General features: G+C 35.8%; 1 long non-coding RNA gene across 1 annotated transcript; it reads right to left on the bottom strand.

The window, feature by feature from the left end:
* Nucleotides 1–10362: 10362 nt before the first annotated feature.
* On the bottom strand, nucleotides 10363–14573 carry LOC137030353 (uncharacterized). The gene is made up of 7 exons (XR_010896401.1): nucleotides 14483–14573; nucleotides 13743–13798; nucleotides 13408–13495; nucleotides 12832–12896; nucleotides 12562–12715; nucleotides 11405–11481; nucleotides 10363–11252 (listed from the first exon to the last, which is right to left on the bottom strand). It is a non-coding gene; the product is annotated as an uncharacterized lncRNA (long non-coding RNA).
* Between the last annotated feature and the right edge of the window lie 9910 nt (nucleotides 14574–24483).

The following is a 24483-nucleotide window of genomic DNA, read 5'->3' as shown; positions in this document are numbered from 1 at the left end:
ATGGCTAAATGTAGTAGTAATGAAAATTAAATACAAATGTAGGTCTCATTTATCTTCAAAGCATTGAGTATTGTATATCCTCTATTTATCCTTTTTCTGTTTCTGTTCCTGTTATTTATTTTAATGGTTTCAGAGCTCTTGTGACAGTCTGGCCCAAAACTCTATTATACTGTCTTAATCAATAATAATGATGGAGAAAAGAAAAAAAAAATCAATGATCACTACATAGAAAGCAAATTATATAGCAGAGTTCTTCTGAATTATTCTTTCTCATTCTGACTGAACGTCTTTTGTGCCAGCATCCGTTTATCTTATTTTCTTCCTATAAGACTACAGCAGATTATGACATAACACAGCTGACAGAAAAAAAAGAGGCTTCTAGAAATGGAGATGGTACCCCGATATTGGACAACAGCCAATAATCCCTCTTTTAGACTTCTCTACACTCTCTGTGAATGAGGAAATAAATATCGACTAATCGCTTCATTGGTCTGAGAGATCACAGCTGTTTCTTCTAAATACAGAAGAAACAAATCCACATGCTTACACAGGTATTGCACAGCTAAGTGGAAATGGATCATTTTGGGGTTTTATTTTATTTTTATTTTTATTTATTTATTTATTTTTTGACACACTGTCGCATACAATCACATTCCATTTCTAATTTAGAAAACAGCTACCTGCTCTTTTTTGCAGGCCTTAGTGCAGCAAAGAAGGCAATACTCGAACTTTGGTGGAAGATTTTCCTGAGATTGACAAGTTATGCCTGTCTATAGATCCAACCTGTGATTGGCACAGGTAGTTAACGTGTGAGTGACCCCCCACCTCTCAGTCTGTTCACCTTTATTTTGGCCTTAATTGAAATGAGACATGTGCAACAGAGCTAAAGACATGTCAGATTGATTCCCCCCCCTCAGCATCTCTTATAGTCTGGGTAAACCCAGCCTGATCTGCCGGCGTTTTGATTTCGCTCGGCAACTCAGTCTGGAAACCCGTGCATTCATTTCTGCTGCGCTGTTACACTTTTGCGGGAACCAATCACAGACTGCCTTATCCACCTTGCTCGCTATTGGTGGGTATAACACGATGACGATAGAGAAGTGACGGCAAGCAGCTTTCAAACTCTATCTGATCTAACGTTACCCGTCTCTCGCACGACCGTCACTCCAAAATAACAATGCACAATCACAGTGATGCTGATTGTGTTAAGCATTTACCTTATCTGAGAGAAATGTAGCAGAGCATTGATCCGACAGTCTCTTCATAGGAAGATTGTAAACAGCGATTAATGACACACAACGATTCTCTGCTGTTATTTTGGTGGTTTGCTTCACAATGTGAGTACAGGACTCTTTTACTTCAGTGCCCCTTGATGGCAGACAATATTTTTATTATTTGCTCTATATGTTTCGTCTCCCTGCTTCTTGAATCTCGCGCCGCCTGAGCTGACTGGAATTCTTTTTGGTTGTCATGACAATGACGTAGTTTAGGGCGGCTATATTCCGCATTCATTTACACTGAACCAGAACAGTATCAGAGTCGCCTTTTAAACTCTTGAAGATGCTGAATGACTTCTTTAGTTAGCAAACAAACTGCTTGAGCAGGTGTAAATACCACTCACTTTCATGTTTTTTTGCACAACCTGCAAAAATCGCTCGATGCCATTGCTGCTTCTGCAAACCGAGGATCAATGCTACAAACCAATACAAACTAAACCTGCGTCTCAATCAGCTCCCTAGTTCCCTAGTCGTGAATCAGTATATCATGCAAGTGAATGTGGCTGATTCCCTGATCAGTGCCCTGACTACTGAACTAGGGAGCTGATTGAGACACACGGTAAACCTGTCTGGAGTTTTCGCATTGCTCTGCAAAGTACGTCACCCGGATCGTTGATTTGATTGGTTGAAGGACTATCCAATCGTTGATCACACCTCTTGTGCAGTAGGAAATACATAGCAAACTCCCCAGACCAATGTTCAATTTTAAATTGAGCCTGGTCTGGTGATAGCCAGACTACATCTCTTATTCATTAGAAACACTTTAATTGAACCCCAGAGTTTCCAAATGCTCAGATATCTAACTATCTGCCTTCAACTGACACGGATTGGCTCAGCTGGTACATTGTGCAATCGGCAAGTAAAACCCATTATGTGTATAAGACAAGTTGCACATTTAAACAAACATTTGAAAGAAAATAATGTTCCCACACTGTCTCTGAGCAATTCATATCATAACGTGTGTTTCATCAGGCGTTTCACTCTTTCACATGAACAGCTTGAGTATCAAAGCTGGGGTTTTTTTGCCTCTGGCAGCAATAATCTAAGCTTGCATATTGCAGATCACACTGATCTTTGGAACAGACCTCATTTGCACCATCTCTCGGTTTACTGCACTTCAGTTACTCAAAGGCTAATTCCAAATGCGTGCTTATTTATTGTCTGCCAAACACTGCTAGGATTTGTACCTAACCCAATAAACGCTGTTACAACCACCTGCCTGCTTGCTGGCCCACTCATGGAGTTTAAAAGTGCCTTCACAATGAGTGCGGTTAAGCGACGCAAATGTACGATGCGATGACGCTCTTTAAACGAAACACTGGGTACGATCAAAAAACACTTATTTAAGACACTCACTTTTTCTTAAAGACATTTATTTACTCACTTGTGCCATCTCAACAACAACAATGGAGTGTCTTTAAAAACTCTCTTTTGTGCAGAACTACTTCCTTTCGCCACGGATTCAAATCTCAAGTTGACAGTTGGACCAAGCCTCCGTTACTAATTCTAAAACGTCACTTCAGAACTAGTAACGAAGGAACGTTGAGTCGCTTCATTGAAGTTTATAGTATTATGCAGATGGCATTACAAGAGAGAGAGAGAGAGAGCAACTAAACGACTGTATTACCTGCATCTGATAACATTCATTCTTCAGGCCGATGTCCATAATATTATATCCATTATAAAAAATAAAAAAAAATCAGTTTGAATGTCCACTGAGGAAAGTGATATCTTTGTCTTTGTCCTTTTAAAAGTTAAGGGGATTTCGCATGACAGCGCTAATACAACTTTGTTTACAACCTGCCCCTTTTCAATTTGCTGACTCATAAAGACACTCTTTGTGGCCATCTAATGGTGTAATAATGTAACTTTCACTGAAGTCCAAATCACAATCACTAATGGACCCTTTCTCCACAGCAAATATGGCTTATTACAGTTTTTTTTTTACAATTGCTAACAAGCATATACCAATACTTAGAATACTTTTTCTAAACTCTTAACACAGCAACACACCTACATCACAGAATAGGCCAAATAGTTTCTTAATTTTCTTATTTTCTTTTACTTTTGCTAAATAAACACAAACTCTACATTTCAAAATGCTAAAAACATATAAAATGCTATATGTTCATGCTATCCACCATGAACATATAGTCAATCAAAGTGCAATGACTGTCAAAATACTAACAGTTGATGGCATTACGAAAACTGCATTACTTGTCATGTTTCAGTTCTACCAAAAGAAAAAATATGAAATGCATAGTTTTTAAAATTCAGTTTCCTTACATGTAAGCCATTCTACATTTTTGGTTTAGTGTTGAATGTGTGCATTCTTGGCAACATACTATCTAAAAGTGAATGAGTCATTACTTTATAGAATGTGCAGTAGAAAAAAAGAAGAAAATAACAGAATTGCTCAGGGCAGCTACTGGTCAAATGAGTCCCCTATGCACAACTTCAGTTGCCCCCTTGGTTGAAATCTCTTTCTGGAGGTGGTGTGGTGTTGATGGTGCTTCCGTAGAGGGTGGGATGGTGTCCTTTTGCTAGCTAGTGCCACATATTCTGCATATATAGAACAGTGGTACTGGAATCATTGTAGTAAAATTATTGTAGTATGAAGCTTTTTCTCAATGAAAACATGAAATTTCTGCCACTGATCAACAACAAATCCAACATACATGGTCTTTGTTTACTATGGAATCTTTTTTTTTTTTCCACACAGAATATAAAAGCATAAAAGGTAATTGTGGCTTTTTATCCCACAAATCAATCAATCAATCAATCTATCTATCTAATTTTATTTTCCTTATTTTTTTGCAATTGACTTTTTTTTCTCAGAATTGTGAAATATAAACTATAGGAATTGAGAGAAAAAGACAGAATAGTGAGATAAAATGACAATTACTTTTTTATTTTCTATGCATGGCAGAAATAAGCTTTCATAGGTTCCACATGTGTAAGGGGGAAAACCACAGAGATGCACAATCCAGCACACATTCTTACTCCTCGCCCATATACCTCTTTCTCAATATTTCAATGATCTGCTAATTAAAAATGCTTATCAATTGTTTCAGTTTTTGTTTGATATGTTTTTTAAATATTTCTGAGCTGCTGTTGTTGCAAAAGTACAGGTTTTATACTATATTTAAAGACTGGAACATTAGGTCTTCATTTCTGACTTGCTGTGTTTAAGCATTTGCAAATAAGATGAGAAAGATCCATGATTTTGTTTTAGGGTAAGCTTATATGAAAAGAAAATTGAAGCATTATAGAAACGTGTTAATTGAATGCAATTTTTGTAAACACGACATGAATTGTGTTAATGGTATGGTCACAACAGACGGATGTTCTGCTAAATGTGTTTAGAGTTTTGAAAATGTGACTACAGATTGGACAAAAGTATGTTAGCAACTGAAAAAAAAACTGTAAGTTGTTCTCTCTCTCAATAGCTCTTTTCAGCTTTAAGGTCAACAAAAATAATGTATTATTTAATTGCAGTTATAATTAGTATGAAACCGCAAACTGCAAACAGCATGTATCATTTTCGCTGAAAATCTACAATTTGTATACTAGCATAAAAAGTTGGTGCCTTATAAATTCTTTTTATACACAAGCATTATTTAATTATTGTTTTTACGGTAGCATACAACTTTCTTTATTGATATTTGCAGTCTGAGTTTAAATGAAAGTTTTTTTTCTTGCCTGATTCCAACTTAAATAAGCAGTGACAGTATCTCAGAAAGATAAACATAATGGCTTTCCAGCTTTGTAAAATTAAAGTCAAGTCACAAACAACATTTGCTGGCATTTTTCCCAGAACCCCAATTAGTATTTTGTGCTGTGTTCCTGTAAGAAAGCTAGATGAGGGCAGAAGCTGATTAAGGGCAGGGTGATTGCTACTCTATGGACAGTGTTCTCCTCAAATGTTAAAAAATAAAGAAATGTCAAAATCAAACTAACAATTTTAAAAGCACTTAACCATAACCAACACATAACCACAAATGTCACATTAAATGTCTGGTTCCCAGTGTTCATTAGTTCAACCTAAAATAAGACTATTCTCATTAAAGTACTGAAGCTTAAATATCCCTTGGGTTCATTCTTGAAAGTCATGACATAGGTCGAGGATCTTTTTAGTTGAAGTCTACCAGTTAACAATTACTGGTCATGCAATTCCTGTCAAAGGTCAACTGTTGAGGTGAATTAAAAACAGAGCTCAATCAGTCTACGGCAAATCCAATTTTCTAGGAATGCATCAACACCATCTATAGAGACTCAGTATGTGTCCCAATACTGTTTCCAGTACTCACAGATACCAAAATCTATTTTTAGTAGGATAACGCTGTAGTTTAGGTACAGTGGAAGTACAGTGGAACTGTATATGGTGATTTACATACAACCAAGTCTCTTATACTCACCAGGGCTGCATTTATTTGATTTTCTATTTCTATTTTCAAATATTTTGATATAATTCCATTTATTCCTGTCATGGCAAAGCTAAATTTTCAGCAGCCGTTATTCCAGTCTTCAGGGTCACATGATCTTTCAGAAATCATTCTAATATGCTGACTTGCTACTCATGTTTTAGTATTATCAATGCTGAAAAAAGCTTAATGTTTTTGTGAAAACAATGATATATTTTCTTCAGGATTCTTTGATGAATTGACTAGAAATGTCAAAGCATTTATATAAAATTTTAATCTTTCATAACATTACATAATGTAACAATGTTTTTACAGTTACTTTTGATTGATTTAATGCATCCTTGATGAATAAATGCACAAATGTGCACTTGGCTTCACACAGACCGTCTGAACAAACACTTCTTTACAACAAATCAGATTTTCCAACACTGCGTGCAAGGTACAGAGAACATTTTAGCAAGGTATGTCTGTGCGCAATATTATGTGACATTAAATAATAATAATAATAATAAAAACAGTTTTAACATTTTGTTATACATTCTTCAGAATAAAGGTTGCAAAAGGGGGCTTTTGCAGCTATGCCATAGAAGAACCTTTTTTTTTTTTTGGATTTCCCAAATAATCTTTCAGTGGACAGTTCTATTAATAATTATTAATAATAATTATTAATAATATATTTTTCTAAAGTTTGTATACTTCTACTTGTTGTAAAAAAAAAAAAATTAAAAAAAAAAGTAGTTTGTTACTTGAAAGCTGCACTATTAGGAAAGCAACTGAACTAGTGAGAAACCATAGTGCTGATCACATAACTGAACCTCAGTGACAGTCCTTTTTGTTGAATTAAAAGTTTTAAGATGCCTACATTAAATGTTATGCCATTTTGACAAGCTCTCTGAATATTCATAGACTCTCCAGCCTAAGAGTGCTGCGGTGGCAGGTGCAGACTAACTGCAACATATGGAACCAAAGATCGCAAACAACTGTGCACATGACAAACCTGATGGAGGAACATGCATCGCATGTGCACAGAGCATTATCTGAAATTGTGGCCAACAGGTGCACTTGTCGAACAGGATTGAAGTTTGATTTGTGATTATTAGAGCAATTCTTGCCCTGGGTAGCACCGCAGTCAGTGTGTGACTGGAATCACTGACTCGGTTACACTGCACGCAGAAAACTATAGTAGAGTCTCTAAAAGGGCCTTGAAGCTTTTTAAAGACATTCAAAGAGACATTTTCTCAGGCCAATCAATGAGAGGGGTTGTTGCAATATGAGATTGTGCCTTGAGGAAAAATGGTATTTTCCCAGTCTGATTTTACAGATACTTTTTACAGGTGCTTTTTTGAAATCGATGGGTACCATGGTGAGGAGGAAGAAAAAAGGTGGGAATTGTATTGCAATGCTTTCATGATGCATTTATTCTCTGGTCAAATATATTTAGCTTAATATTTCAAAATTGCCTGCTGGATCGAACACAGTGCAACGAATAAGGGGTATAATTAATTAAAAATCTAGCTGTTCATTGATTGGTCATGTTAGTTCATTGTTCATGTTAGTTCAGTGTACAGTATGAGTAAATGCTGAGATTAACATTATAGATAAATAATAGGTGTAGATTAGAATATTGTTCGTTCTTAGTTCATGTTAACTAAAGTTAGTTAACTAATGTTAAATGTAATGTAATGAGATTATTCAAAGATAAACAAAATCCATATTTACACTAAACAACTTGTATGATCAATAAGTCATGGAAACATGAAATAGGTGGGCTTTATATTACAGCACAAGAATCAGCCAACATGAGCTGTTTCTGCTGAGTTAGTACAGAATCAAGAGACTATCATAATTCTAGCTTGTATGGTTTCTTTCATAGATATGATCCTATTCTTTCATCCAGCAAAAAAATGTCTGACTTAATCCCAGTGACCCACAGATCCCTCGGGGTACGCTTGATCTAATGGATAATCAGTGCAATTGATAACATGCCATTTGCAAGAGCTTTTTTTTTTTTTTTTCTTGTGGTTGCTACAGAACCAATTACTGAGCAGGCAGGTTGAAGCTCGTCATCAAAAAACTCTTTAACCCTGACGGACATCATCATGTGTGTCTGATCTCTGAATAACATCAGTTAGAAAAAAATACAGGGCACATTGGTATTAAGCAAATCTCAATATTCTGCTTAAACAAGACATGCAAAGCAAACAATATGACAACATACATGATATTCACATTAAAGGTCATAACTCAGTCCATAGCCCAGTCCAGACTGATGGTATGAATGTGTTTGACCAAATGAGTATGGTGGAAAAATTAGTGGAAAAATAAAATATCCAAACATTCAGTCCCTGCTGGACCAATGAAACAAATTTTGATGAGCCATAGCTCCCACGCCACAGAGCAATTATGAAGCAAAGATGATAGGACACTGAATTTAAATAAAAAAAGAAAGCATTAGAAAGGTGGGATTAGACAGCATAGCAGGGTGTATCATACACCTATTCATAAAACTCACTGTAGGACATATTTGTTTAAGTTAAAACATTTTGTTCATAAAATCAGGTAACTAAATGGTAAAAAAAAAAAAAAAAAAAGCTAATTAAAAAGGTAATTATGTCTTTAAAGTCAATAATAATATAAACCGAGTTCTGCAGGTATGGATGCTGTGAAGCTGATAAAACCATTTAGTGCATGTTTTATTCAGACATTCATGTAAATAATAAATTAGCTGTTTCTGAAGCACCACTCAACGCTGATTTCTGTTTACTTATTGATGGTGACAAACAGTACACATTAAACAAGACTCAAAGGAAACAGTTTAGAATGAGCTGGAGTTGAAATGCTCAGAGAGGAAGAGAGTCTTTAATGAGCCACAGAGAAATGTGGGCTTGCCTGATTATTACCTTGATTCTCTGCAAATAATTCTTAACATATGTACCATGGTAATACCATCATCATACAGTAGCTTACTGCTCATATAAACAGTATGGAAGAAATGATATACATCTAAATCTCTGAGATGTGTAAAATTATTCATTGAATACAATATGTTTAAGACTGTGCTATGAAATTTTATATGTCCATGTCACCCTTTAAGGAAGAACCCAATAAACTGCATGCTTGGTGGTGAAATAGTCAAAAAGCTCATTAAAAGGAGAGAAACTAGACACGTTCAAAGTCATATCACATTTACACAGAAAAGGAAATACTATATATCAATAACCAAAAAAAAAAAAAAACAACATTTCTGCAATGCATATACCTAAGATTGCAGAAGAGAGCCAAACTCAATAGGAAACATTAAAATCACTGAAAGAATGCATCTGCCATTAGAATTTATGCTCCCGCTGTCTTCCAATATCTATGAAGAGACTGCATAGTAAGGCCCAAATCCACAGTCATGGGAGCTACAGGCACAGGGCTTTTGGACAGCTTTGGACCCATTTGTTAGGGAAGCATAGGAGATTATCCAGATCAGGGCCCATTTGTTGGGGATCTCAGGGCCTCTCCTAGTCTCAAATCCCTACAGGTCTCAGGCAAAATGTCACTTAATATCTGGCAATGTGGTGATTTGAGAATTTGGACTGTTTTGGCCGAGCTCCATTCAGGAGATTGGTTTGCTGGCTCGACAGACCCTCACCAAATTAACAATGACATTTTCCTCAGTGCTTCATGCAAACTGTGGGGCAATTTGCATGGTCCTCATGCAGTCCTGATCAAAAACATAACTGCACAGTTGGGTTGACTCTCTGCACTTAAATTAATCATCATTATCATCATAACATTTTTTAATTTGGCTGACGCTTTTATCCAAAGCAACTGACAGCATTTTCGGAGGATGTTTATCAGCCTATGTTTCCTGGAAATCAATACCATGACATTGACACCGCATTTCCGCTTTCACATTTCTGCTTTGAAATACTTCAAAAAATTGCCCCCCATTGTATGTGCCTCACCGTAACCTTGATTTTTGCTTCTTCTCTTCTTATATATACTTGATGTTGGTAATCAATCAGATTTGGTTATCACTGACTTCCATAAAAAAGACAGAGACAGTAGACAGTTCTCATATATATATATTTCAAAAAGAAAGAAAGTCATAAAGGTTTGGAACAACTTGAGAGTAAGAACAAAATGTGCATTTTTGTGTGAAGTATCACTTTAACCAACACAACCCAAAATGTGTGTTACTGTTTATCCAAAGTAGTTTGGATTTGAATGTCACACATACACACCAGTTCTTCTAAACACTGTGAATTTGTTTCTCTCGGAATGTACACACAATACCCCGCAATACCAGCGCACACGCACACAAACAACCAATAACAGAACATTCCTCTCCACATGTGCATGAAAATTAACCTTTAATTGTGTGCCATTGTGGGTATCCTTTAAACAAATACTTTCTGCGATGGAGAACAAAATAATTGTACTATTATCTGTCTGAGGGGAAATTGCTATTAGCCCAGCACGTCCTACCTTCTCTTTGCCTTGTCTAATGGGAGCACAGAGTGATTTGGCTCCCTCCAAGACAGTGCCTTTGATACACTCTAAAGAAAAATGGTGCTATATAGCACCAAAAATGGTTCTTTGGCTCGTAATCATAGCGGAACCTTTTTTGGTGCTATATAGCACCTATCTTTAAAGGTGCTATATGGCACCTTGTCGTATGGTGCTATATAGAACCATAAGAGGTGCCATATAGCACCAGCAGTGGTTCTTTGGCTCGTTATGATAGGGGAACCTTTTCTGGTGCTATATAGCACCTATTCTTATAGTTTTCTAGCACATTTGTCAAATTAGAGGTGCCATATATTGTTTTTTGAGCTAGCAGGGCCCGTTATCATGCCAGGTACTACTGTAGATGAGTCAATATGCTTCTAAATTACACTTTTATGAACGATAATTAATAATTTCTTACCAAATCATGACTTCAAAGATTCAAAATCATGTACTAAATGCTTACTGAAAAACAAAATACATTACACTTTCAAAACCTTTTAATTTATTTCTTTCAGCAGCAAATAAACTCACATTATACTCCCCTTTTATACAAAATAATGCAACAAGCTTGAAATATGTACATTTTTGAAGACAATAGTCCTGTTTTTACATACTGAGTTATGCTCTGAAGTCCTGCAGTTTCTTTTTTGTCCTTCGGGATTTCAAAAAAAATATAGAAACTGGAACTTAAACCATAAGAAAGGGAGCAAGAGAGAGTATTGACTCCAAAAGTCTACTCACAGATTGAGTTGTACACTCATTTTACAGTGACAGGAAGTCCGACTGCATCCTTCAATTTCAAAACAACATACTTCAAAAAGGTCAGTGTCTTTTTCAGTCCTTTCGGGCACTGGATTGGATTCGATTCCAAACGCAAAATATACACACAGGAGGAGGCCCAGTGCCATCAAGATGTCCTCACTCTACTCTGTGATTAACTGGCCATCCAACGTGAACAAAATGTGGTCATACTGCATGAGATGATCCTCCTGCAGGCTTTAGGCACTATCTTAGGTGTTGGGACGACAGGAGGGCTGGTCTGAGCATGGCCCTGGAGAAGAGGGGATAATAGCATTAACCATCTTCACATATTTATTTGAAAGGCAAACCTTATAAGCTAAATTATAACAAAATGTGCAATAAGTACTTCGTGCTTTGATTAGATTGTGCTTCACACACTGTAGTCACCTGTTCATGGCTCACCTCAATGTCAAACAGCAACCCCAGGTCCACCTTGAACAGTGCAGGCAAGAGGAGAACAGCTGCTTCCAACTGTAGGCCTTTCAACAAAATAACATCATTAGGTTAACATAACACGGGGGATGCTTTTACCCAATACTTTTTTGTTTTGCTTTTTAAACATTCATTACTGTGTGTAAAGCCCAAAGTATACTTCGTATTTTATGCGTATGCTTTTTCTGAACTCAAAACAAATTAAGATCTTTTTGATGAAGTCTGAGAGGTTTCTGTTCCTCCAATGATGAGGGTGAGTAATTAATGACAGAATTTTCATTTTTGGGTAAACTAATCCTTTAAAGGTGATTACCCTTGCACAAATCAAAGCAATTCTCAAACAACACAACTGGATATTCATACAACTTCACATTTGTACGAGACACACACTAGAGCTGCAGGATTCTGGATGAAATGAGAATCATGATATTTTGGTTTCAAATAGAGATCGCAATTCTCCCACGATTCTAAATAGACAACTAAAAATAACATTTATTTTACTAGTTCTAGCAAAATATTAATAGCTGGACTCTAATTGCCGGAAAATGTTTAATTTGAATGAATTATTTTTAAAAAATGGTTTTGAATATATTAATGGCTCATTAATAAATACTTGTTTCACTACTGGATGAATCAGGGTTTAACCTTATCCAATCTATTGAATGAATGATTCAATGACAACGTCACTGGTTGCCACCTAGTGGCTTAACAAGGTAATTTATATACAACAGTTATTTGAAGCACCATGTTAGTTTCGATTTTCTCTATTTTGATCACTATCTGATGTCCAGTGTTTATATCCTAACTGTAAACTTTTGTCTTATTACTTATGTGATAATTTTAATATTTGTGAAAGAAATCAAATAACCAAATCCTTGAATAACTACAGTGTGGTTCAAAACTGCTGTTTCTGGATCAGTGGCAGCATGAACACCGAATGTTCCGGTAGGATTTTTGTCAAAGGTTTAACAGACGCAGGCGAATCATTGTCATTAATAAAGTAGGATCGCGTGGGTGTTTGAATCGAGATTGCGACCTTTCTACGATAAATTGTGCAGCTCTAACATATACATACAAAGTAAATCAAAGGGGTTTCGGACAAGCCAGGTTGATGATGTATGTCATACCTAGAAGCAGGGCACAAGCTGATGTAACTGAAGTAAGTTGATTCAAAACTTTAACTCCCTCAATGTCAGCAGATGGTTCATGAAGTTCTCCCCCTCCTTCCAAATAATGAACATCGCCATGGTGAGCTGCTCCTCAATCATCTGTCTGGTTATCCTAAATAGTAAACATAAAAAAAAAAACAAATTCGGTCACCTTTTGCTAGCATAACTACAAAATACACAAATTTAGACTTATTTTTCTGAAAATAAACCAAAATAGAATATTCTTACGTTCAACTCAGAAAGTACTCCTTGATGAGGTCTTCAGGACTTTCTCTCAGGTGAATGTTTTCAGCCTGTGATAAAGCAATTGTGATTAATTTTCTTAATTAAAAAAAAAGCACAATAATCTGTAATAGGAAATACAAATTTTTGCAGATATGCAATAGCAAAGGACAAGAAAAAGAAAATAATTCATATTAATGACTGGCCAAATTTGCAATTAATATATTTATGGACAATACCAGCAACACTTGTGGCGTTGAGGGATCAAACAAATAAATAAATAAATAAATAAATAAATAAATACAAAGGAGCTAAAAAAAAAAAATCAATTCTTTATTTTTCCAATGCGTTTCAGCACACAGGCCTTCGTCAGTGCTAAAATACTACAGATTTGCAATTAAGAAATGCATCTGAATCAGTCATTGGTTTCATTTAAAATTATGAATTTATAATATATAATTATAAGTCTGAAAATAAGACATGCATCAATTAATAAATTAGCTTTACACCCTAATATATTTAATCATTCTTGATTAAAGGGATATTTCACGAAAAATGAAAGCTAGCTGTTAATTTACTTACCATCAGGCCAACCAAGTTGACTTTTTTTCTTCAGTAGAACAGTAAAGATTTTTAGCTGGAACTGTGATTAATTTAATGTCAATGGCTACTGTCAAAAAAAAAAAAAAAAAAAAATTAATACAAAACAACAAGAAAAAAAGTCGCATGCATTTGAGATGGCATAAGAGGGAGTTGATGAATGTTTTGGAATGGATAATTCTTAGTCTAAAGTTTGTTAATGAGGATGACATTCAAGTCAATAGACCACATTAGATGGATTTTATTCAAACATGTCAAACATTGGTAATTCATATTATCTATTAACAATTATAGCCGTTTTTATAGAAATTACTTACCATGTAAAGTTATTGCAAAGTGTCCTTAGTCGTCAAACATTGAGGAGCTTTAGATCCTAAAAGGGAGAGGGGAATCAGTGTTTATAAATGGAAAAAAAAAAACTTGTTTGCTGCAGTACAAGTAATTAATTAGTAGTGTAAATACTTCCATTTCATTTAGTGCCATTTCATTCTACTAAAAAAAAAACACCTCGCGCTAGTCAAATGAAGTAACGTTAAGCCTTAAATATGTCTTTACTCACACACTTTATTCGTCATTTTGGTCGAACAAATCAGAGCTAACGTGAAAAAAAGACAACTAAAAGAACTGACAAACATTACTTTAAAAACCTAAACTCAATAATTGTAATGCGAGGATCCCCTCAGCCTCGACTCGAGCGTCTCTCCCGCTCCCCACGCACTTCCTGCCCGCATCATTTCAAATAGCACGCGCTGCTTACACGGTAAAGGAGACGTTTCTTTTAAAAATTATTTAGAGACATATTTACATGGTCCAAACACTACAACAATACATTTCTATAGAATAAAACAAGTAATGCAACATCTTGTATAGAATAGAAATATTCAATTAGCGCTAACCTTTATAACGTTACTGCAGGCCGCGAAAATTCAAAAATTCGGTTAGTTACGATTTCGTTAGTATTCATGTTCACAAACAACGCTAATTAACTCTAAACCGCTAAAACACATGTTCAACCTTTGCATTTTCGAGTATATTAATTAAAACATTTCCAACCTACCTTATTTCATCCGAGTCCAGGGGAAAGAAAATGGCGGCCGAGCAGAAAACTCCAGAAAGTCTCGTGAGTCATGACGTCAGAAAAAAAAAACGTCTGTCACGGGGTCCTTAAAGAGAAATTATCCTTTGGCTGAAAGTGAGATATTTGAGCAGTTGAGTGTAGCCTACTATAATATTGAGAGCAATTCGCAGAAAGACGAAGTAATCAGACTCAAATAGTTATAGCAATCCAATTTACACCCATATTCACTAACAGTGTAGAGGGGCTTGGGGACAAAAAGGTTGAGAACCAGGTTATGTTTAGAAAATACACTGTAATTTAATGTTGTTTTTAATCCTTTCCCCAACTAAACTAAGAGAATAAGAGAGTTAGAGAACCTTTAAAGAACTATACAGAGGCTTAACAGGTTCTTTGTATGGCAGTGGTGCTATATAGCACCTTAACCACAGCAAGGAACCGCTGAAGAACCACTGAAGAACCGCTGAAGAACCATACAGGTGCTTTACTGGTTCTTTATAAGGTAGCGGTGCTATATAGCACCTTAACCACCCCAAAGAACCGCTGAAGAACCGCTGAAGAACCATTTTTTTTTAGAGTGTAGAGTGATAGCAGTAGAGCACTTTCACCAAACACAGTCTGTTTTCATTAAACTGCTAATCTAAAATCAATCAAGCAAAACAGATTTACTAGCCGAGAGGCTTTTCCTCTTTTTTTGCATCATCCAACGAACCCCCGAACTCCATTTCACTCCATCACATTCTCTCAGAAACGGGAAAGAGTAAAAAGAAAAAAAATCCACAATGTACTATAAATTTTGTCATTTCCGTCATTTCACTGTATTTAAGGTAAAGTACATGCAACTTTATGTGTAGATCACCTATGCTACTTAATGTGTGTTTCCACCTATGCTTATGACCTTTCACTGCCTCGCTCTCTCTTTTCTCAGGTGAGTGATACCTGCCAAAAAGTATTAGCCTTCTGCCATTCTGCTGACGGGCTACTGGAGCATCGCCCAGACCTGCACAGAATCAAAACATGTCTTTAAGAAGCATATTTGTGTAAAGCCAATTAAATAAATTAAAAAAAACATCCTCTGTTCTGTCCATGTCCTCTGATAAAAAGCACTTAATTTCCATGACATTTATGAAATATTTACCTAAAAGTAGACAGAGAGATTTGGTGCATTTTGTTTTATTTGGTTATTTCAGTTATTTGTAGCAAGTTTATTGTGACAAGTAGCGCTGTTTTCATCATTGATGGTGAAGCCTCTAACTACAGCACACAAGACATATGGACTATTTTTTCATGATTTTTAATTACTTTTTTGGTCACACTTTATTTTAGGTGTCTTTAACTACTATATGCACTTACATAAAAATTGTTAAGTACAATGTACTTATTGTGTTCATGTTGTATTGCAAAATACTTTTGCTGCTATTGAGGTGGGATACGGCTACACTCTAAAAAATGCTGGGTTGTTTCAACCCAAGTTTGGGTCAAAAATGGACAAACCCAACCACTGGGTTACATTTTTAAATGCATTTTTAACCCAACGGTTGGGTTTGTCCATATTTGACCCAAATTTGGGTTAAAACAACCCAGCATTTTTTAGAGTGTAAGGTTAGTGACAGGTTATGGTTACATTTAAAGATGGGTTAAGGTGTAAGGGAAGGGTTAAAGGATCCTAATATTAGGAACGTGGTCATTTATTTTCAACTATGTGAATGTCTCAGTAGAGTATTATTTATTTGTTTGGTACATTTCACTGTAAATTCTTTGGTAAATCAGTTGCAATTCGGCCCAAGCTTTGCAAACAGACTTTTATTGTTAGATATGGACAACATCACGGTTGTTGTTGGAGAAGCCACGCTGCAGGACTGCGCCTAAAAGTTTCTGACTGCCAGAATTTTATTAGAGGTAAAACTTGATCGCAATGGTCATTAATTGCCTGTCAGTGAAAATGTCAAACTAGCTATCAAAGACTTCAGATTTTGGACCAGGATCAGAGGAATCTTTCAAGATTCAACAAAATTGGTCTCAGACAGCCAAACAGTGGCCAAAATCATAGAGTGTGTAACTGGCTTTACATAGAAGAAAGTCATACAGGTTTGGAACGACATGAGGGTAGTAAATTATCACAGAATTTATAATTTTGGGTGGACTATTCGGTACAACAGAGTTGTGCATAATTCAGAATTGAAGAATTGGGTCCCTTTCAAATCATGAGTTTAAATTGAATTGGCAACATCCTACAGGAAGTTGAATTATCTACCTATAAACCTAAGGCTTTTAAAACATTTCAAAACTTTCAAACAAGGCTTTGTCAAGTCAATATTTAGTTTAGGGTCCAATTCTCACTATTAACTAGTTGCTTATTAGCCTGCATATTAATAGAATATTGGCTGTTTAATACTAATGTCTTATTCTGCATGACTATATTCTACATCCCTTAATCCTACTCAATAACTAAACTTAACAACTACCTTACTAATTATTAATAAGAGGTAATTAGGAGTTTACTGATGCAAAATCCATAGTAAATAGTGAGAATTGGACCCTAATCTAAAGTATGACCTTAGTTTATCTTGACAAATGTTTCTAGTTAAAATTTAGTTATATGAATTTCAATTAACTTTAATAATTTCTTTCAAATTTGAATGTCAATTCTGCATCCTGTTTACTACTGCAATCCAATTTCAGGAATTTAATTCCATTTCATTTTGAATTGTGAATAACCCTGCAGTAATCAATACCATAAATGAGACCACTGTTACTTTAGTCCAACCCATTCTTACAGATCATCATCAAACAAAACTGCATAATTAATGTGAACCGTCAATCAACTTCAGTGAAACCACAAGTGTGCGAGCGTGTTTCTTTTGCCCTTCTCAAACAGTGTTTTTCATAAGGTTAAGTGACAGCTATCGACCATGTCTCAGTCATCACATCTATGAGTGCTGGCACTGTCCTTCTCCCATCGCTTGCACGCGCCCCTCTCGTGACAGCCATCTGCTATGCTCTTTGAAGTCCTGCCCTGACCTGCATGCTGCCGGGCTTTAGCTTTTTCCTTTCTTGACATCACTCAACTCTAACTTGATGACTGTAGGATTTTTTCTATCCCCTTTCCTAAGATGAAATCATCCACAATAACAATGCAAAGGATAAATAAATAAATCTAACAATCAATCAATCCCACGGGTACTGCAGTGTCCTCCTCGGCCTCTTGTATTGTGAATATAATTTGCAGACATATTCCAATCAGTTTATCATGTTTTGTGTGGTTGCCTTGGAAACTGGGAGCTCTGTCAACCCCATTTTCTTATTGACAGGACTGCAAGCTGGGTAATCACCCCACATGAGTACAGCTTACCACATCGAGAGATGAGCAACAGACACATTACATTTGCGAGGCTTCAGTTTACACAGACTGAATTCTAATAGTCTTCCATTGAGATATTGAGAAGTAATTGCTACTTCAGGCTGTCTTCATGTAAAATTTAAAGCTCTTCACTTCACAAAGATCATACTACAACACTTAGCAAATGCTAATTTAAATGTAGGCCAAAAGTCTTGAAAATAATTTGATAGATTTTCATTTACATTGATTTTAAAAACACTGCTGTGATTGTCAGCATGTGACGAAGGCACAATCAGGTCTTGCTGAATGAGAAATTGATTTCACCCTATTTACATCAGCCTGGCTTGGTCACTAGCCTTTAGAGACAAAAAACAGAGAGATGCCAGATTCATATTTTAATGGATTAATAACTTAAAGGGGTGGTTATGCGTTTTTTTTCTAGGCTTGATTGTGTTTTGGGGGCACAGTTTAACATGTCTTAATGCTTCGTTTTTTTTTTAAATGCTGTATTTTTCATATATTTTATCTTAATTCTACGCCTCAGTTTCCACTGTCATATGAACGGCTCGTTTAACTTCCTGTTTCTATGAAGCCACTTCCTCCGACATACGCAATGTGCTCAGATTGGTTAGCAGGTTTGTAACTGGCCCAGTCTGCCGTGATTCGCTGAAGCATCCGGAAACGCCACGCCCCTTACCATTCGTAGTTACGCACTTAGGTGGAAAGTAAATAATAGCGCCTATATTGCTGTATCAAATTGAGCCGAATCAGACCCAGATGAAGAGGAAAAAGCAGAACCTCTGCAATCGCGGCTTTTAAAGGACGCTTATGAATGGTATTTCATTTAGTATTTGTGTCAAAGTGTTTATTTGCTGTCACTGCTGTTTGGTAGCTTTCAATATAAAGTGTTATCCTGATTAAAGCTTTACCGTAGCCGAATACGTTACATGCCTGAGTAGTCGCATTTTTGTAAAGGTATCTTTTAATTTATAGCATGAACAACTGTTTGTCTATGAACATAGAAGTTTGTTGGTGTTTGTTTAACTAGAATTTAGCTTACTGGCTAGCAAAAACGAGTTGCTCTTTGTATATGTCCTTGATGCATTAAAAATAGCAACAGAACTGTAACATTACGTTTAAAAGACAAACAATAAAACGTACTTACAGTTTGGGAGCGATAAACAACTGCTTCTGCTTTTAAAGTGGGAACTGCTTCATCTTTCAGTAAAAGTCTTTGTGTAAATCCAGCATTAAACTCATGTAGATTCAGGAAGCTGTCTTCAGCGCCGCATCCAGTGTAGAAAATATCACAGATTATAATGGGTTCTATGTCTTTTGATGCGTCGCGTTGCGCAGCTCGCATTCGGTGTAAACAACTCTTCCGCTTTCATTATGCTGCGCCACATGGCCTCGCTCACTTTGTTGCGTGATCCCTGGGGCGTGTTTATGTTAATAGCAAGGGTTTATGATGTCACCAACCCGGGAAGAAGCTCGTTGTAGTCCAAACCACCCGTTTTTGTAGGCTTTAAACTGCCATAACTTTAAAAGACAATATCTCCGTGTGCATTGAACTTTCAGCGCTGTAACTTTGCAGATACTGTTTATGCTCAAGCAGCAACATTATACACTAACTAAAGTTAAAAAAGTGAAATCGCATGCAACCACCCCCTTTAAATTATTCTCTGTACCCAATAAAAACAACTACTACTGCCAGAGAGGACTGAAACTGCCACTCATCATCATTTTAACTATTTTTGGTACCACTTTTGACATTTTCGCAATAAATAAATTATAGTGATTATGCTTGTTTGTCTGTTATTTCTTTTATAGATCATCTTACATGTATCTACAAAATGATAATAAATATAACTACTGTGGCCAAGTAGTGCACAACACAATGAAATAAAAATAAATAAATAAACATAAGTTCACAACACAACAAAATAAAGCCACAACACAATGGAAATCTTTATGACATGAAAAAATCGTAAATATTTAACGTTTTTTCGCTGTAAAAACGCAGTAATGCTACGTTTAAATGCTGCCAACACATCCATATTGTACATTTCAGCACCTATTCAACCATACAAAAATTTACATTTTATGTCTTTGAAAGTTACGAATGAATACCTACAAATTAACAGTGAGACCAGGCTGGTATATCTGAGTGAAACATCTTCTAAAACAAGAAAAAAATGTAGGGGACTTGATTTTGTCCACCGGGAATTGACTGGATTATTGTCTTTTGCATTTCTCATGTGAGTGACACTTTGCCCCACTCTCATCAACAGAGAAGAGAATAGATGTTGCTGGAAGAGGGAGGGAAAGTTATTTTGACTAAAGATTAAGTCTATGAGGGAACATTAATTTGAAAAAAAAAAAAAAAAGATACAAATTTGCATGGATAAATCATTTATTATAAATATTGCATATTATTCAGTAATTTTTAATCACAAACATTAACACTCCCTCTCCCTCACAACGATTTGATGACTATTCCTTGATTATGTGTACATCAGCTCTGAGCAATAAGGTTGTCAAATGCCTAGACGAGTTTCATTTCTTTCCCTCCAGGAACCTGTCACACCACAACTGACTAGAATCTTGCACTTCGGATCTGCCTGCATTTAGTTTACGTTTTCCCCCCACTGCGTGTAAGGTTCAAGTTTGCTCCAGTTTCATATGTGGAGGCTTTTGAAAATACTGACCTACACTGAATTCATTCTGACTAATGTTTATTTCGGATGTTGCATTTTGAAAATATAATCATGAATATTCATGGGCAAACAGAAAAAGCATGAAAAAGAAAGTGCATTAAAATAAATTGTAGGCAAACAAGGTGAAGAGCAAATTAAGGTCCTGAAAAGGAAAAAGAGCTCAGAGAGTAGGCGAGCACTTTTTTAATCCAGCCTGAATTCATCCAGGAGAGAGAATGTTTGGTTGGTGACATTTTATACACACAGTCACCTCACACAGACAGACACACCGAGAGAGGGACAGAAAAGAAAGAAGAAATGAGAGTGCAATCACAACCTCTCAATCCACCAATCAATCCCTCCAGAGCCTCCAGTATTTAACCCCTGACTCAGAAAGCGGTATTATTCTGCCAATGAAAGTGATATTTCAGAAATGAGCAGCCAGCACACATCAGGATATAAAAAGCGATGAGGAGAAGAGCAGAGCTGCGGGGAGGCCTGAGTCAGGGGAAGATCAGACCGCTCTGTGCTGCTGCCCAAAAGCAACACTCTCAGAGCAGCATAATAATGAGAAATGCAAAAAAAATTATGAGGGCTGATTACCCAATGATGCCTATGACAGTTTAAAAAAAAATGAAATAAATATGACGTTTGGGAAAAATAAAAAACAGTGAGAAGATGTGCAATGTGGATGTTTTATATACAGAATATACTGTAAGCTATTCAAAAGTTTGAGGTCTGTAAGATTTTCTAATCCTGTTGAAATAAGACTCTTACGTTCACCAAGGCTGCATTTATTTGAATCGAGTAAAAGGGTAATATTGTGTGAGTGTGTGTGTGTGTGTGTGTGTGTGTGTGCTTTTGTTTATATTACATTGTGGGGACCAAATGTCCCCATGATGTAATATAAACCTGAGTTCACCTACATCGTGGGGACCAGCCAGCGGTCCCCACAATGTAAATGGGTTTATAAATCATATAGAATGAGTTTTTGTGAAAAAGTAAAAGTTTGCACAGTTTCCTGTGAGGGTTAGGTTTAGGGGTAGGGGCAGGGTAGGGGGATAGAATGTACAGTTTGTTCAGTGTAAAATGCATTGAAGTCTATGGAAAGTCCCCACAATTCACAAAAACAAACATGTGTGTGTGTGTGTGTGTGTGTGTGTGTGTGTGTGTGTGTGTGTGTGTGTGTGTGTGTGTGTGTGTGTGTGTGTGTGTGTATTTTAACATATTTTAAAATCGAATTTATTCCCGTGGAAATATGGCAAAAAAAAATATGGCAAAGCAAAATTTTCAGCAGCCTCCAGTGTGTCACATGATACTTCAGAAATACTTCTAATATGCTGATTACTTATTCATTCATTCATTCATTCATTTGTGTGTGTTGTTGAAAGTCGCCATGAAATCAAAATGTAAGTTTTTTGGCTTTTAGTAATAACATGTTAGCCTTACTCTTATCTATAAGCTAGTGCTCCAAAACAATGACAAAATTCATATTTAGAAGATATAAACATTCAAAACTTACAGTCTCTCACTTCCACCAATATAGATCAGCGATTTTGATGACATCACGCTGCACTTCAGATTTTCTGTCCAATCAAATTCTCTCTATAATCTAAAGCGTCCCACCCCCTACATTATAAGTAGACACTGAAGCTGCGGCTTGTTCACACATTTACTATTTTCTACATGGCATGTAATGCACTATATGGGAGATATATGGAATTACGTTTGTTCCAAAAATAATGAACGTAACTTTTCAAAAAAACTAATAAAAATAGAAATTGAAACTGAATAAAATGTCTTTGAAACTTAAAAAAAATAAATCGCAGACAAAAATGTTTGACTTTGTTTTTAATACACTGCATGTTTTGCTAACAGTTTCTTTTCTTTCTTTCACTGATCTTTACTTACAAAAGCATTTCCAGAGTTTTCATTTATGCTTCTGAAGTTTTCGTTTACGATCCCAGAGTTTTCGTTCGTCTTTCTGACACAAATCTCTCGCGGGGGCGGGGCCAGCAGTGGTGTGTTCTCATTGGCTTACTGAGTTTTTGATTGACAGCTTCTTCTTGACCTGGAAGTGAAGACGTCAGCGTTGTGTTTACAATTACATGTGTGGAGGTGAGCGTCTGTAAGCGACTTCTTATTTCATTTAAAGCTTTTTTTTTTATTTTATCTGTATTTATCTGCGGCTTCTACTTTGTCACATAAACTTTTAGGAGCGTGAGAGATCAAACGCGAGAGAAAATGAATGTCTTGAGGTTTAATTGTACATTAAAGGTTATAATACTGAAAATATTGCATAATGTGCAATGTTTTCGGAGAATATTTGATTATTTCTGATGATTCTTCTCTATTGTTGGGTCTGATTAGGTTGTGCTGTTACAGTTTAAAGAGAATAGTACTAGTATCATATACATGTATATATTCAGCCGTCAAGAAAGTCTCACTCCAACCAGGTAATCAAGGTTGGCAACCATGGCCATCACTCTACCCATTGTTAGCATATGCACATGATCACTTAATTCTGAAGGATTAAAATATGAAAATAACAGTCGTGGCTTGCTGTAAGACGGTATAGACCTCAAAGGGCATTTCAGTACTCCACATAAAGAATGATCTTGTTGCCATTTTTTTATCATTATAATAATTTTATTTAGTTAACATTATCATCTAACATATAAAAGTAGATTTTTTTAACAATCATCAACAGTTTCAATTGTGACTTATATATATATATATATATATATATATATATATATAAACAGTTGAATAAATGAAAATATGAATCAATTCAAATAAATTTAAATTCTTTATTGTCACTACAGCATACACACAAGTATAAAAGTGAAAGTGTTGGATGCAATTATGTTGTGAAAAGAACGACCAGAATCCACAAAACACTAACTGCATATTCATGTAATGCAGTATTCTCATGATATACAGTACATTACTATAAAAATGCACAAGCACCTATTATAGAATACATGTGTAAAATTCATAAAATTCATTTTATTACCATTTTTTGGAATGAAATGTTCATGTTGTCTGAATACATTTTTGGTTTGACTGTATGACTTTCTCCACATAAGCACAAATATCTTTAAGAAAATAGTCCATCTCTGTGTCCATCTCATAAGTGGACTGTAACCCATACACGTATGATGGTTGGTGGGAAACGATTGTTAATAATTAAAACAGTTTAAATTATTAGTATTTTTCTCATCTATTGTTTCACTTCAGAAGACATTGATTCATCCACTGGGGTCGCATGGATTAATGTGTCTTTAGGACTCAGACATATATTATTTTCCTAAAAATCCTAATTCATGTTTATCTGTAGAAAGAAAGTAATACGCATCTTGGACGGCATGAGGGTGAGTAAAATATATGAGAATTTTTGGGGGGTGAACTATCACTTTAACATTCATATGTTGTTGGTATGCTAATCCAAGATCAGTATGGACTAGTAAGAATAAAGTACAACCTCTTGTGTGTTTGTGAACTGTGTCTTGTTTTAATCTAGAGCTCCAAAAAAATTAAAATATTTGCATAATATCAGGTGTCTGAAGATCAAGATCCCAGTCAGTCAAAGGTGATGTGTCTGAACAAAATAAGATTCTTGTCTGATGGGGACAGTGGATCTCTGGGGCTACCACTCCCTCCTCTGGGTCAGCATCAGAATTTTGTTAATGGAAAAGTTGCTCCACTCCCTGGAAAATAAGAAATCAGATGTATTATAATCTAACAATACAAACTGCTTTGAATTCCCACATAACAAATCATGCAGACTTAAAATATTTATTTCAAACAAATTATATATAATTTCAGCCATAATTACTTTCATGTATTAGGTTTTGCATTTAGCCATACAGTAGGCCTACTGTGCAAAAGTCTTAGCTTTGTTGTTTTAGCAATGTTTTAATGACCACCCATGTTTATTTTTTTGG

This window comes from Chanodichthys erythropterus, chromosome 11 (genome assembly GCF_024489055.1).
Source record: "Chanodichthys erythropterus isolate Z2021 chromosome 11, ASM2448905v1, whole genome shotgun sequence".
Classification (NCBI taxonomy): domain Eukaryota; kingdom Metazoa; phylum Chordata; class Actinopteri; order Cypriniformes; family Xenocyprididae; genus Chanodichthys; species Chanodichthys erythropterus.
Note: the sequence above shows the minus strand (reverse complement) of the source record. Positions and strands in the feature narration are given on the sequence as shown.